Raw genomic sequence first — 15,939 nt, 5'->3', positions numbered from 1 at the left:
CGTCAAATTGACGACCTAGAAAACCGAAGCAGACGGTCGAACCTAATTATTTACGGACTAAGCGAACTCGAGGATGAAACATCGGAAATCCTAGAACACGAGGTTAGCACTAAACTAATTAAAGAAGTGCTTGGTGTAACGTTTTCCGGTTTCGAGCGAATTCACCGCTTGGGAGGGAAGAAGGCTAACAAAACGCGCCCCGTGATCTTCAAGCTGTTCGATTACAGAGACAAAGCCAAGATACTTAAGAACTGTTTTAGACTGAAGGGTTCCAAAATTTCTGTCAGCGAAGATTTTTCTCTGGCGGTACGCAATATAAGAAAAAAACTTTGGGATAGTTGCAAACTTAATAGAGAAAAGCATGAAAAGGTCAGACTCGTTTACGATAAGATCAAAGTAAATGATGAACTCTTTGCATGGGATGAAGAATCAGGCGAGAAAATACCAGTAAAAAAAGAGTCTCCTCGAATTGCCGAACGGCAACCTGCTAAGTTAAGAAAAAACTAACTTTTCTTAATATCAACGCCAGGAGTATAGTTAATAAGACGGTAGAACTTGAGGCCTTGTCTCTTGAACATGAACCGGATATCATAACCATTAGTGAAACTTGGCTGTCATCATGTATCTTGACAAACAATATATTTCCCCCAGGTTATATAGTTCTTCGTCAGGATAGATGTACACGTGGCGGTGGCGTCGCGATTTTAGTGAAAGACGACATTCAGACCACACCGCTACCTAACATTACCGGCGCAGAAGCACTCTTTTGTAGGATCACGATCGGCGTATATTCCCTTTATGTTGGTACAATGTACAGAGCACCGAATTCTGGCCCGGAGCCATTACATATCTTGTCTGACTACATGCAGCGTCACCTTCAAGGGGACAAAAAGGTTGTTCTTACGGGGGATTACAATCTACCAGGTATAAGATGGGATTCGTACGATGCTGGTGTTATCGATAAGGACAGCGCTGAGGCGACACTTGATATGGCCTTCAATAGTGGTTTAAGGCAAATCATTCAGCGACCCACACGTGTCGCTTTGTCGAGCAGCACAATTCTTGATCTGACTTTTGTGAGTGAAAACATTCCTGTAGAGGACATATCATGGGAAATAATTGACGGAATTTCGGACCACAAGGCAACCAAATGTTGTCTATCACTACCGTCGTCAGCACGCTCAGAAAAATTGATCACACGAATATATGATTGGAAAAACGCAGATGATGTCGGCATTCTTGACTTTTTTGATTATCACTACCCCAATTTTTCTTGTCTTTTCCATGATAAATCTGTGACAGTAGATGAATTATGGGCGAAATTTAAGACCTATGTACACGAATGTTTATCAAACTTCGTACCCATGAAAAAAAAGAAAGTGCACAAAAGAAACCCTTGGATCACAAGGAATATAATACATATGAAACGTAAAATGTCAAGGCTGAGGAAACTTAAGGGTAAGACATCAAATCCCTGTTTCTCTGACAAAATTAGAAAATTGGCACATGAGTTGAAAGTAGCGATAAACCAAGCAAAACATACGTACATGAACGTCACACTTAGCAACTTCATCAAGACGGCTCCTCAAAAATTTTGGAGATATTTCAACGCGAACGTGCATAAGCAAAGCAATCTGCCGCAGAAGGATGCTTTCCAAAGAGCAAATCAGTTTAATAACTTTTTTAAATCCGTTTTTACACAAGACAACGGAATTTCACCAGATTTAAACTACCAGCCGAGGGGAACCGGCGACATACTTGGTGATATAGAGATAACAGAATCAGGTATACTTTCACTGCTGCTTAACATCGACATTAAAAAATCTTGTGGCCAAGATGGGATCCCCAATACTTTCCTCAAGAGATACGCAGAATGGGTCTCTAAATACCTCTTACTTATCTTTAAAAAATCTCTAGAATCGTCTGACGTACCCAAAGACTGGAAAATAGCAAAGATTGTCCCGATTCTCAAATCAGGTGACGCAACAAGCCCATCAAATTATAGACCGATTTCGCTAACCTGCACATCTTGCAAAATTCTCGAACACATCATACTAAAACACATCGTAACCTTTGCGGAAGATAATAACTTGCTTAGCATCAACCAACATGGTTTCAGAAAAGGACTGTCTACTGTTACGCAACTGACACAAACTGTGCATGATCTCGCTCTAACAATTGATAAACGCGGGCAGACTGACATAATATTCTTAGATCTATCGAAGGCCTTCGACCGGGTATCCCATCCTAAACTCCTGGGCAAACTACAACACATTCTCGGATCTGGCAGCATAATAAACTGGATAAAAGCTTATCTTGCAGGTCGGCAACAGTACGTAGAAATTGAAAGTCAGCAATCTGATTGGGTAGAAGTGTCATCCGGAGTACCACAAGGAACAGTCTTAGCACCAATTCTTTTCTTACTATACATCAACGACATGGCAGATAACATAAAATCAACAATGCGCATGTTTGCAGATGATTGCATTATATATAGGGAGATTAGGAACCATAATGATCAAGTAATACTAAATCACGAGCTTGCGCAAGTAGCAAATTGGTGTCAGGCATGGCAAATGAAGATTAATTTAGACAAGACTGTTTTTATGAGAGTAAGCCGAAAAAGAACCCCTCTAGAATTCACCTACACGATCGAACAGCAAAAATTAAAGATAGTCGATGATTATAAATATTTGGGCATTGTCCTATCATCCGATATGAAATGGGACAAGCATGTGTCACACATATCTTCTAAGGCATTTACAACACTTTGTTCGCTTAAACGCTCTTTAAAATCTGCCTCACCAGACACTAAGATGCTAGCCTACACCTCATTCGTTCGTCCTATACTAGAATATGGTATTACCTGCTGGTCTCCACATACCAAACAATGCATAAAACGCCTAGAAACAATACAGAGAAAAGCCATCAGATTCATTTATAATAGGTACAACCGTAATGATTCTCCGACAGAACTCCTCGATAAAGCTTGTCTCCCGACTATTTACAAGCGTGCGAAATACTTACGTCTCAAGTTTCTGTTCCACCTCCTTAACGGGGTCTACAAATTAAACAGTGGTGCATATGTATCTTTCACTGAGCAGCGAAACACTAGAACTAAACATCATAAACATTTAATTGAATACAGGTTCCACACAGACACATTCAGGTATTCTTTCTTTCCCCAGACAATCAGAGACTGGAATTCATTGCCTAGTGATATCATAATTTGCTCACCTGACGATTTCCTTCCTATGATGGAAAAATATGTCTATGAATGCGCATCTTGATTTACCAGTATCGCCTGCAGACCCCGCATTTTTTGGTTTTGATGTACTTTTTTGTTGTTTATCTTATGCTTCTGTATTTCTGTTCATTAACCTTTAAACTGACTCAGGAAGGTCATACCCTTTGTTGTATTACTCAACTACGTCTACTTGTAAACCACAATACTAACAAGTGTATAAGTTTGTCATTCTTATTTTGATGCAATGTATCTTCCCATGTCCTGCAACAGCCTCAAAATGGAGGCTAGCAGTATGTATGAAATAAAATAAATAAATAAATCACAAACATGCTGCACTTACACAATATATCAAGGCTGCGCTCGTCCCACCTGACATTATTTGTCTTCAGGAAGTGGGGAAAATGCGGATACCTATTGGAGGCTACCGTTTTTACAGTGATTCGAGCTACCCTGAAGTGGCAGCATTGGCCCGCAAGGACCTGACAATCACTGTCGGCATAGCACCTGGCGTAGAAATCCACCACCAAATACTCACCATTTGGCCAGTCAAGAAGGGTCGTCCCAAGTGCCTGATAACCAACGTATATAGCCCCCCTAGAGATAAGAGGGCCGATTTTTCATTAATATTAAGTCACGTATCTACCTTGCTCTCAACGAAAGACCGACTAATCTTTCTCGGAGACTTTAACGCTTGGCACCCAGCATGGGGTTATCAACGCGACACCGCCAAGGGCTTCAATCTACTACGAGAAACTCAATCCTACGAACTTGTACTGATTACGCAGCCAGGCACTCATACAAGGATAGGAAACAGCGTTGCCCGGGACACCACGCCGGACCTTACGTTTGTCAGCAATGAGACGGGGGTCACCTGGTGTAACCTGGACGAAACGCTAGGTAGTGATCACTATCTATTGTGTGTCAATGCTAACACAGCTAAAGTTCGACAGCCCCTAGGGGTGGCAAGGCTCACTGATTGGAAAAGGTACAGAGAACGACACCAGGCTGCTTGCTCATTTCCAGCCACGGCCGCAGGTTGGACAGCTTTCCTCAAGGAGGCCCATGCTGCCACCACGAGAGAGATCAAGACCACAACGGAAGCACCAGCAGTAGACAGCCATCTCGCCCACCTCTGGGAGGCCCACAGAAGCCTCACCAATCGCTGGAAGCGGCAGCGGCGTAATCGCAAACTTAGGCGCCGAATAGCCCTGCTGGCCAACGAAGCTAACACCTATGCGAAGGAGCTGAATAATCAAAATTGGCGCAGCTTCTGCGACTCTCTCAGAGGCACCCTCAGCACCAAGAAGACCTGGGCCATTCTTCGGTGCATGTTAGACCCAACTAGCACGCGCACCGAGACGTCTAACGTCATGCGGCGGCTGTTAGGAGAATACAAGGGCTCAGAACAAGAACTACTCGAGCACCTAAAACGCACCTACACCGGCGCTGCCCAGACATCTTCAAGCGTTATGAGAGAATACCAAGGACAGGATAACTCGAGCTTGGACGCCCCCATCACCTTCTCAGAGCTCTACGCAGCAGCACAAACCTTCAAGAAGAACACGGCTCCTGGACCCGACCAAATCACCAACGCAATGCTGCGCAACCTTAGTGACGTAGCCCTACAGCACTTAGTCGACTTCTTCAATGAACAGGTCTGGCGACCAGATGGAAGACTACCGCGAGAATGGAAGGAGGCAGACATCGTGCTTATACCAAAACCGGGCAAGCCGCGCGAGCTCAACCATCTCAGGCCCATATCGCTCACGTCTTGCATGGGCAAGCTCTTTGAACGAGTAATTCTAACCCGACTCGAAGCCCACATCGAACGAAACTCACTCTTCCCTGAATCCATGTTCGGTTTCCGCAGGAGAATCTGTGCACAGGACGTCTTTCTTCTATTAAGAGATGAGGTGCTCGATCCTCCTCCGGGCAGCATGGACAGAATCCTGATAGCACTCGACGTCCATAAGGCATTTGATAACATCTCACACACTACAATACTAGACGAACTACGAGATGTCGGGTGTGGAGAAAGAGTATTTCATTACGTTCAAGACTTCCTGAGCAGCCGCTCCGCGAAAATAGGACTAGGTTCAGCACGTTCTGCCCTGTATCGCCTACCGGATAAGGGCACTCCTCAAGGATCCATATTGTCACCACTTCGTTTTAACATCGGCTTACGTAGAATGGCCCTGGACTTACAGAAGAACCGGGACCTTGGCTGCGCCATATATGCAGACGACATTAGACTCTGGGCCTGCAAAGGGTCCTACGGAAACCGACAAGACACGCTTCAACAGGCCATCAGCACCATTGAAAGCTATATGAGGCGAGCAGGCATGAGGTGCGCTCCAGCGAAATCGGAGTATATTCATATTAGACCTAGACATACCCTAGCGACCAGGGCTCCGGATCTGCAGCTCACCTTAGAGGGAGAGCCCATCAAGAGGGCATCCCACCTGCGCGTACTGGGAATGTGCATTCAAGAAACGGGCAGCGTTAGCATAGCGCTCTCCAATCTCAGACGCACTGTTCGGAGCGTAACTGGGCTTATTAGCAGAGTTGCACGCAGCCGAGAAGGCATGACCGAAGCAGACACCATGCAACTAGTAAACGCCTTCGTCATTAGTCGTCTAACGTACGCTCTGCCTTTCCTAACCACGCGGCGTAACGACATCGAACATGCGGATAAGCTCATAAGAATCGCCTGTAAAGCAGCGCTCGGCCTGCCTGAAAGCACAAGCAAAATCCGACTGAACGAATTAGGAATGATGAACACTTTCGAGGAATATGCAGCAGCCACTCTAATGGCGCAGCGTGAACGGCTAAACACGACACCTCAGGGACGCTCGGTTTTACAAAGACTTCACTATCCACTGACACCACAATATTGTGGCGACGAAACAATCCTACTGCCATCTGAAATCCGAGAGCGGATCCACGTGGCGCCGATCCCCCGTCACATGCACCCAGTCCATCATGCGGCACGGAGACGCGCGCGGGCAGCCACCTTACTAAGGCGGCGAAGCGATCCGGATACTTACTTTACAGACGCGAGTCCGTATCACAAGAATACAGGCACCCTCAATACATTTGCAGCAGTCGCGACTAGCCAAGGACGAACAACCGTAGCAGCATCTATACACACGAAATCGGTTGCAATGGCCGAAGCTGTGGCCATAGCCCTGGCTATACGCGCCGCGGAAGCTAAGGGCCAATCGGCCTACGTGCTGACAGACTCGCAGGAGGCCCGCCGCCTCTTCCTTGGGGGGGGCTTTACCGGGCTGCGTCTTCCGCATCCTAGGAACGGAACTCACCATGGATCATTGCGTGACCTGGTGCCCGGCGCACACAGGGATAGCGGGGAACGAACGGGCGGACCGCTTGGCTCGAGGCATGACAGGCCGAGCCGCGGGCCACACCGCCCGAGAGAACACCTCGACACCCGGTGCGCCAAGAGAAATCCTCGAATTACAACGGCTAAGTAGGCGAACCAAAGCTCTTCCTCACCCAGACCTAGACAGGAGGCAAGCACGGGACTGGCGCCGCCTGCAAGCAAACACTTTCTCACATTTATACAGGCTACTCAAAATGTACCCAGACAAATACAGCAACACATGCCCGTGGTGCGAAGGAACACCGACATTGCAACACATAACATTCCAGTGCGCGTTACGTCCGGCGGCAGCCACCTCGCCGCTGCTAGACAACACTCTACATAACTGGTCGTGGGAGGCGCGACTCGCGGAAGTGGAATTGGGAAGCCAAATGGCGACCCTTGACCAGGTCCGGCGATCCGCTGTAACCAGTGGGGCCCTGGAGGAGGGGCTCCACCCACCATAACCAAACAGCCTCTATTACAATAAACGTTTACTCTCTCTCTCTCTCTCTCTCTAAGAATTCTAGTTGAGGACATGACGATGAAACTATTGGACCTTGCAATTGATCTCGCAACCGCTGTCCTTTTCTTGGCGTCTTGACGTTAACAATGTTCCACCAAGTCAAAATGGTGTCGACATATTGAGAGGTTTCCTTTGCATGCTGGAACGTTGCAACACTGAGAGCAGCAACAGTAGATGAGTTAAAAATCTTTAAGGTCAGTTTAACGTTCTGCCGTTCCATGTTTGAGGGGTTCAGTGCCTTCAAAGTGAGCGTTGGTGCTAGCTTCAAGAGCTCATGCTTTTCAGCTTCGTGCAGCTGGCATAACACCTTGAAAGATGCTGTAAGTATCTTTGGTTCAGCCTCATCACTCTTCGGTTCAGGAAAGTACATGCATTTGCCAATGTTTCTTTGATTCAGCCAGTTATTTCTTATACACTTTAGTATGTGAACTGGGTCCACCACAAAAAACAGGGGTCGTGATGGGTCAGCAGGATGCTGGTAAACAATGCTGACACTTGCCGGCTTAGCGAAGTAGGACATGGCTTTTCTGTTTATGGAGGTATTGTCCGAGATCACTGCGATTATTCTAAAACCAGATGCCTCTAGATCAAGAAAAATCTTCCGAAGGAAGTCGTGCAGTGCCTTAGCATCGATTTGTGCCACAGGAAGGATGTGTACAACATCCTTGTTTGAAGAAAGCAGGCTCTGTATCGTAAATACGTGGGCAGTTTTTGCTGCAGTCGATGAATTTACCGCAGCACCAGTAACCAACCCAGCCTTGTAATCAAAAAATGATTGAAGGTGAATCTCATCAATCATACAGTCTTTTCATGCTCTTTATATGTGCTTACAATACGCTTTGCATAGGAAAGAAACCTACATTCTTGCTGCTCCGTTTCAGGGCGTACATCATACGATGAACACAGTCTTCTGATTGTATCAGGATGCGGCATCTTAAGCTTCATCGAACTTCTCAGGAATCTATATGCATGAGGTGAAATTGTGAACAAAATACTAGCAAAAACCAATAAATCGGGAGGATATCGGCCAGAATCATACAAAACAACATCAACTTGACTCTTCAAGAATTTAAGCACTTCCAAATGCCATTCTTGCAACTCGCATGCGAAATGTTTTCCACTTACTTCCTCTAGCAATGTCGAAACCAATGTCAGTAGATGACGGGCCTTTTCAGAACGCTCAGTGCTGATATCCTTACGTGTCTGTTCGATCATGTGTAACACACTTTTCAAATCTCTCAAGTCGCACAGCTTTTCAGGAACTAAAACATCACCACACTTCCTCACACCCGTTTCACCAAAAAAATACTTCGACGCGCAGGTCTGTGGACACGATCACCGAAGTACGGACTGCAGGAGCAGATTGAAGTGACAAGTCCAAAAAGAAAACCTTGGAGCCCTTGTTCAAAACTGTCCAGAAGTCCGAACACTGAAAGCTTGGCAAGGCCTTCAGCAAGTCCGCAAAGCTACCAACCAGATTTTTTACGTCCTCTTCTGCTTGGGTTTGCTGAGAAAGCATTATTGCTTTTTGCAAATATGTGGCTTCCAAGCGCGCTTTTTTGGCAGCCGGCGCTTCTCGAACGCACACTTGCGGACGCGATAAATAGGCAGGGCAATTGGGAAACAAGCTCGGAACTGCAGTTTTCTTCAGACGGATGTTTTTCATGGCAACTTCGACCACTTTTCCTGTCTTGACGTCCGTGTAAGATGTCGTCTTCAAGTAATCCGATGGCAAGAAATGCTTTTCACAGAGCTGAAATAAAAAAAAAAACAAGCCGTTACAGGTATGAAGCTCGACGAAAATGTTGAATTTACAAGCGCGTCGACAGGTGCAGAGACCCATCTATTGTGCACGCGTGCACGAATGCATTGCGCACTATGCTGACGAAACCCATTCGTCTGGAAACCCAGAATAACAACAGAGAGAAGAAATACTTACCACTGTGTACTTCGTTGGCGAGAAGTCCTTCCGAGGAACTGCTCTCGTCCATGCTTCCCGAGTGGCTCCGTCAGATGGGAACTTGTGCACTCGGACACTTGGTCCTCCGTCATAATTGGACTTGCAGTTTGGTGCGCAACAACAGCCAGGCATCGTCGCGCTTCCGTGTACGACGAACCATGCACAATCGAAGAAAAGCAATCACGTTTACGGTGCAGCATGCCCCACCAAAGCCACCAAGAGAAAGCTCCACGCGTTGCCCCTCTAGCGTTGCAGCCACGGAGAAAATTTGTTTTCAGAACGCGCGCCGCGTTGTAAAAACGCAGCGCTCCCCCATCCACCGCTACCATCCGACTCTCGTGATGTATTGACAAAGAGAGGAGGTGATGCGGTGGCCTTATTCTAGGTGGCCTTGGCTTGCGGCCCCACCACATTCCCTCGGGCTCTCGGGTGAGGCACGAGGGATACGGCGCACAAGACGCCCAGTAAAGTTGCTTTCCATCTCTGCGGGCACTTGATAATATAATATTTTTCTGCCTTGTAATACTGAACGCTGACTATTATTATAAGAAACGCATGGCAGTGTAGTTGAAAACATTTTGCGATGATGTCTTTAATCAAAATGTGCACATTTATTAATGCATAAGACGACTTTCTTTCATATCGTTGTAAGTTCAACTATTTGTTTAGTAATATTTTATATATTTCAATTTTTTTTAGTTCAATTAATTAACGTTACGTCACTTCCGTGCGTCGCAGGAGTCGATTCTGTGTGGAATCGTCTGGGGAGCCACACATCGCAGGAGACGCTGCCTTCTAAACATAACCTAAACACCTGGAACATACTTGTATTCTATCTGTGGTAAAACCCACTATACACTGGTGTCACCAGAGTCTATTTTGGTGAATGCATTCAGAACGTCTAAACGTGCATAAAATGCCACACGGCCTGTTAAAAGTGCGGTGGCTGTTGGCGTTAACAAACAAAATATGCCACAAACAAATCGAACTCGTAGGAAGCAACATAATACGTTGGCTTCAATGTTGAATAATTTCACATTGGAACTTCAACGTAATTTTCAACACTGGGCGCACATACAACGCCTGGAAACAATTATTCTATGCTTGTGCAGTGGGCGCTGACAGCAGCAAGAGCGAAATGCCGGTGTTGAAGTGATCGCAGCAGTGTTACTAGCCGCTGCTCTGCAGTCACTTCGGCAGTAGTCAAGTGCATGTATTGGCGGCGAGGAGTTACGGAGTCGCCATCTATCGGAAGCGCCTCGCTGGCGTAGTATGACGGATCACGCGGCGCGCTCCTCATAGGTTTTGCTGTCAGCGCTCACTGAAAACACCACGCACGAGCTCTCCTGGACATTTCTGTAAGTACTTTCGAAACGAGAGAAGTTTTTTAGTGCCTAAACAATAATCTTGGGCAAAATGAAAGCACAGAATCGTTTACAGACGCTATCTCTTTACCGAATACGTACAGTGAACGCCACTGCGCGCGGTCGCCGCGATGGAGTCTCCCGAACCGGCTTCTTACGTGGAAGGTAGGTAAACGCTGAGAGCAAACTATGTGAAATACGTTCTTACAGTGTTTGTATAACTAAATGGAGCGTAATAGAATGAAGCCTCAATGCAGCGATCGCACAGATTCGCAGCGACCGACTGCGCGTCTGCATGCTTGTCCGCGCACTGTTTCGCTTTCGCCGCGTGCGCGTTTTCGCACCGGGCCATGAGCTTTAGGCCGCAGAACATTTGACAGTATACAAGCAACCATTGTTGCGTGGGCGCTATCAGATCTGTTCAAAAATAATTTCATTGTAGAGACTTCGACGCCTACTGTGATGTGGCGTCGCGACGATTCAATCTTTTTATGCGAAGCATATTACTAGAGCTCAACTCAGCTCCTCAGGCGCGGCGGTGTCACCTTCAATGACGTTTAGTGACCCCATGCCATACCACGTGACACCGTGACGTCACGACAGAGGAGAAACAGGGCTCCAATTCGGCCGTCGCTCGCGGCGTCGCGGCGGTATATAAGCAGCTGCGCTTGTTTCTAGGTGGCTTTGGCTCAACTCTTGCAAGATGGGCTGGGTGGGAATCGAACCAGGGTCTCCAGAGTGTGAGACGGAGACGCTACCACTGAGCCACGAGTACGATGCTTCAAAGCGGTACAAAAGCGCCTAGTGAATGCGGTGTTCCCTTAGAAACGAGCTGTTTTAATAAGGCTCAGGCGTGCGTCGCTTGCTCAGGCGCACATTTCGTTGCCGCGCCGAACGCTGCGTTGCTCGACGCTCACCGCGTCCAATGCGGGGCGCGTAGTCGCTGCGCCGTAGCCCATTGTCTTACACCCCTTGACGGGTCGACGGGAACGCTGTCGCGTTCCACTCTTGAAGGCGAAGCAGAGTAACGCATGAGTTGTTTCTTCGTCTAGCCGAACCAAATATAGCCAAGCAACAGCAGTTCACCAGGCTAAACAGTGGTTCATCAACTAAAATAAAGGCTAGTATGCTTCGCATCCTGGGCTTAACCTTAGCTAAGCCACAGCCATTTTTTTTCTTCTAAATTCTTGGACGCTTCAATATTATTTCTCGAGTTGCGTCTCCCTGTATGTTTATCGGTGTTCTCAGCTTGCGATTTCCCGCTGCTTTTTTTTTGTGTATGTGTAATACGTGCATTAATTCATAACACAAACATGACCATATGCCATACTTTTTTTAATGTGCTTCTTACCGCTCCCTTTCCACTCCAGTGAACTTGCCAGTATCTATAGCATCGACAAGTTCATAGACCAAACTGTCATGACATTAGTCGGGCAGTGACTCGGACGAGCGTCTCAGTGCGCGTTTTCCGAACATCGCCGACCCGGCGCCGTAGCAGAAATCGTCCTCGCGTTTGTGCTTGCTGCATAACCGAGTTGTAGCCGACGACTGTTTGCCGGTTTTATGTTTCGCGAGCCAAGCTTCACGCAGCTTCTTGTCCAGCGGCTACGTGTGAGTAAGACTGACACCAGGCTCCGTTGCTTATGTCCGGCACTGCGGCACCGAGCAGTAGCCTACCATGTTGCGCGCCTTCAAAGGCAGCCACTACCTATTGTAGTGCTTTCAAGCGCTGTAAAGGAGGCACTCGAAGCGGGAAAATCTCGCCGCTAAATGAGGACCGCAGCGTACGAGGAAATTTAAGCTTTCGTTTTCAGCTCACTTCGGCGCTCCCGAAGCAGCCGACGCGGCCGCTATGTCCACGTGATCCCTCATAGCACGTCACGCCGACGGTGGCGCCAGCTTTTCCAGTGGTGGAGCTCGAGGCCAAAATCCCTCACGTGACCTGATCCATTGCCTGATCCTAGGTGCCTAGGGACAGGATCGTTTAGGGATTTTTGAGAAGGCACGACAGTGGCGCCGAGCGACGCCGTGGCGTCTTCGTCCTCGGCGTGATCGTTCTCTGGACGGCGCGTTGTTCAACATTGCTCATGTGATTGTGTTTGCGTTGCTTGTGTGAGGTTCCGTGTTACTTGGCGGAAAGCCGTGATTAGTGGTGGTGCGGCACTGCGACTTTGGCCTCGGTGAGCTCTGGCAGTACAGAATCTGCGTTGTGTGACCCGTGCTTCCTTGAGAACCCGGTGGTGGTGACAATTGCCAAGCGCCTCGGCAGCGAAGTTCTGCGAACCGTGATGTGGCGTCGCCGTGTCCGACTTTGCTTAACGGACATCGAGGGATGTGCTGCTCGCTACAAGTCATGTACATGCGACTGCGTCGACCGCCCACTCTTCAGCGCTGAATGTTTGGTGTGCTGCGCTTGAAACGAGCGGTGCAGCCACGACCAATGTTACTAGACTAGGTTCAGTTGTCAACTCTCCGTAGGCGCCGTACATCGCGGGTGCCCCCAATTCTTGGTTTGCCGCCAGAGGGTGGGAGCGCCGCAGGCAGCTCTACGCGGGCGCAGGCGCAGCTCTACGTTTGCGAAGGGGCTCGGGTCCTCCGACTTCGCAACTTACGTACTCGGCAAGTGTTTTCACCGATGCGTCTTTAAATGTTTGCATAGTGTCGCGTTTAGGAGGTTGATTAAAAAAATTTACGTAGCTGTGAAAATGCTGCTGCGCTGCCCCAGAATGCGCTGTGGAGTCCTAAGTCGAGGGCCGCAGCAGCCCCGGCCGTCCACTGCGCTCTATTAATCAGCTGTTGCTGATGAGTAGCTGTAAGTAGCTGATTAGTAGTTGTAATCAGCTGTTGCTGCTTAGTACTAATTAATTATTAATGCGAACGCATGGTATGACTCATGAGGCGATGTTGGCGCGACCCCACGATGGTCCAAAAAAGTCACGGGAGGCCAAGCGAACCAATCGAGGCAGTTCACGACGCCAGTTAAGGCAGAGTGAATTAGGCGAAGTTAATTAAGGCACAGTATATTAAAATAGAGTTAAGGCACTCGAACCCACGAACATTGGGGGAACCTTTCGAACCCGTGACCGTTGGTGTCAATTAGGACGATGTTAATTAAGGCCCAGTTTGTAAGATATAGTTAAGGCACTCGAACCCGCGGTCGTTGGTGAGAGTTGAAGCCTCGACCTTTGGTAGTGGCAGTGGCGTAGCTAGGTCTTCTGGCACCCGGGGCCCTTAGCTCTTCTGTCAACCCCCCCCCGGGTGTCTTCGGGTGTCTTCAGACGTATATGACAGCCCCCCCCTCCCTACTGGCCCCGTGCACCCGGGGCCCACGGCCCCCCCCTGTTGCTACGCCACTGGGTGGTGGCAATGAATTCCCTAACTAGGTGAATTAATCAATTAATGATAAAATTAGGTCATTCACTAACAATCAATTGAATAATTATATATGTATTTATAATATATATATTAATCATGAATTAACTACGCATTACCTAACTAGGCGGATTTAAAATAATTTGAATATCTCCAAGCTACGGCAAACAACATTACCTTGGTTGTGACCAGCTACCCCAGGTAGCACACAAAGTCTTGAAAACGTCGTATTAAGGGATTCAACGTCTGAAACGGATTTTTGACCAAAATCGACGCATCAAAGACGTTCCAAACAAGATAGCTTAAAAACGAGGGGTGAATACGTTTTGATAACGTTGGAAGCCAGGCAGCTTAAAAACGAGGGGTGAATACGTTTTGAAAACGACTCAAGGCGCCACCGCCACGCCACGGCGCGTCAGCCTCTTTAGCGGCTTCTACAATATTCAACAACCCATCAACGCGATCCAACCTTGCGCAAGGTGGCGATACCGTCGTCAAATCATGTGACCAAGGTGGCCACGTGATTCGTGATGCCGGGCGACCGGGGTAGGGTGGCTAGCCACCCTAACCGGGGCGAGCCGGGCATAGTCGCGTCGTCATGGCGTCGTCGCGTCACCGCACTCGCATTGCGCTGTGGTGTGTTTGCGGCTGTTCTGAATGTGCTGCCGCTGCCCTTTGCTATGTAAGTGTTGCAGTGTTTTGCTCTCAAGAAAACGATATTCTGTGATCAGTTTGGGTTGTCTGATATGTTTGTGTGGTTTTAATTTGGAAATAAGTAGTGTTTTCAATTGTTATGTGACCAAGGCGGCCATGTTATTCGTGAAGCCGGGCATAGTTGCGTTATCGCACTCGCATGGCACTATGGACTGTTTGCGACTGTTCTGAATGTGCTGCCGCTGCCCTTTGTCATGTAAGTGTTGCAGTGCTTTGCTGTCAAGAAAACGACATTCTGTGATTAGTTTGGGTTGTGCGATCTATTTGAGCCGGGCATAATAGCGTTATCGCACTTGCATTGCGCTGTGGTATGATAGCGGCTGTTCTGAATGTGCTGCCGCTGCCCTTTGTCATGTAAGTGTTGCAGGGTTTTGCCGTCAAGAAAACGACGTTCTGTGATTAGTTTGGGTTGTGTGATCAGTTTGTGTAGTTTAATTTGGAAATCAGTAGTGTTTTCAATTGGAGGGCGCGGAGTGGAGGGCACTAATCAGCTCTTCAAGTTCATTGTCATGTTATGTGAGGCGCCTTTTCACTGACGCTGTAATTAAGGCGTTAAGGGCAGTATAAGGACGAAAGTTAGAGGGACGAAATCGTGCCTGTGTGTCCCTAGCGTCGGGATCGGCCGCTATGCGTGATCCTAACAAGAAAGCATTTTGCAGAATGCGAAGAAAGGCGGCAAAATTTCTGTCTGTGCGCACCTTGCCGATCTCCGCAATAGAGCCGTCATCGTGGTATTTTAGTCTCCCGTTTAGCAAGAGTGTTGCAGACAAGGGAACTGGTTCAAACAGGCTTCTTTTTTTTAATGATTCAGTACTAGTGCGGTATCCCAAAAGGTGAGGTCAAGTGCTCGCCCTATTTTCTTCCCTCGCGCTACAGCGCACTGACAGAATTTTGCGTGCACCATACCGTGCTTTTATCGTTTGCGCTTCAGGTTCTCGATTGTGTTTTCGCCCCCTTTACCCACGTGATGGGTATTTCATGGTATTACCGGGTACCACATGTGTCCATATATTGTGTCCAATATATGAAACGGCCAAATTCGATTTTATTTGACGCCTCAAATGGTAGTAATGTATTGAGTCCCTTGTAGCTTTGTGCTTGTTATCAATTTTACTATTTGGCGAATGGATACATGTACGCTGCATAACTCGCTTGTGGATACTGCATACGTGAGTCGAGTATGCCCTTGGTATAAAATAACTTGTATGCTTTAGGTAGTACGATTGTTTGCAGTTTGGGACATGTGTCGGAATGTACGCTGTGCGCCCTTCGCGCTTTACGGCGGCCTGCCGAGTTCGTGCGGGTGCCATGTGTGCGCATGGAGTTCGCGAAGCGCTCTCGCAGTTTTTTTTAATATATATATACATGTGTTCTTTT

General features: G+C 47.7%; 1 long non-coding RNA gene across 1 annotated transcript; it reads right to left on the bottom strand.

Moving 5' to 3' along the window:
- Window positions 1-8,205: 8,205 nt before the first annotated feature.
- Window positions 8,206-9,408, bottom strand: LOC140216032 (uncharacterized). The gene is made up of 2 exons (XR_011892681.1): window positions 9,092-9,408; window positions 8,206-8,905 (listed from the first exon to the last, which is right to left on the bottom strand). It is a non-coding gene; the product is annotated as an uncharacterized lncRNA (long non-coding RNA).
- Window positions 9,409-15,939: the final 6,531 nt, after the last annotated feature.

Source organism: Dermacentor andersoni, chromosome 2 (genome assembly GCF_023375885.2).
Source record: "Dermacentor andersoni chromosome 2, qqDerAnde1_hic_scaffold, whole genome shotgun sequence".
Lineage (NCBI taxonomy): Eukaryota > Metazoa > Arthropoda > Arachnida > Ixodida > Ixodidae > Dermacentor > Dermacentor andersoni.
The sequence above is the reverse complement of the archived record's forward strand: the minus strand, read 5'-3'. Positions and strand labels throughout refer to the sequence as shown.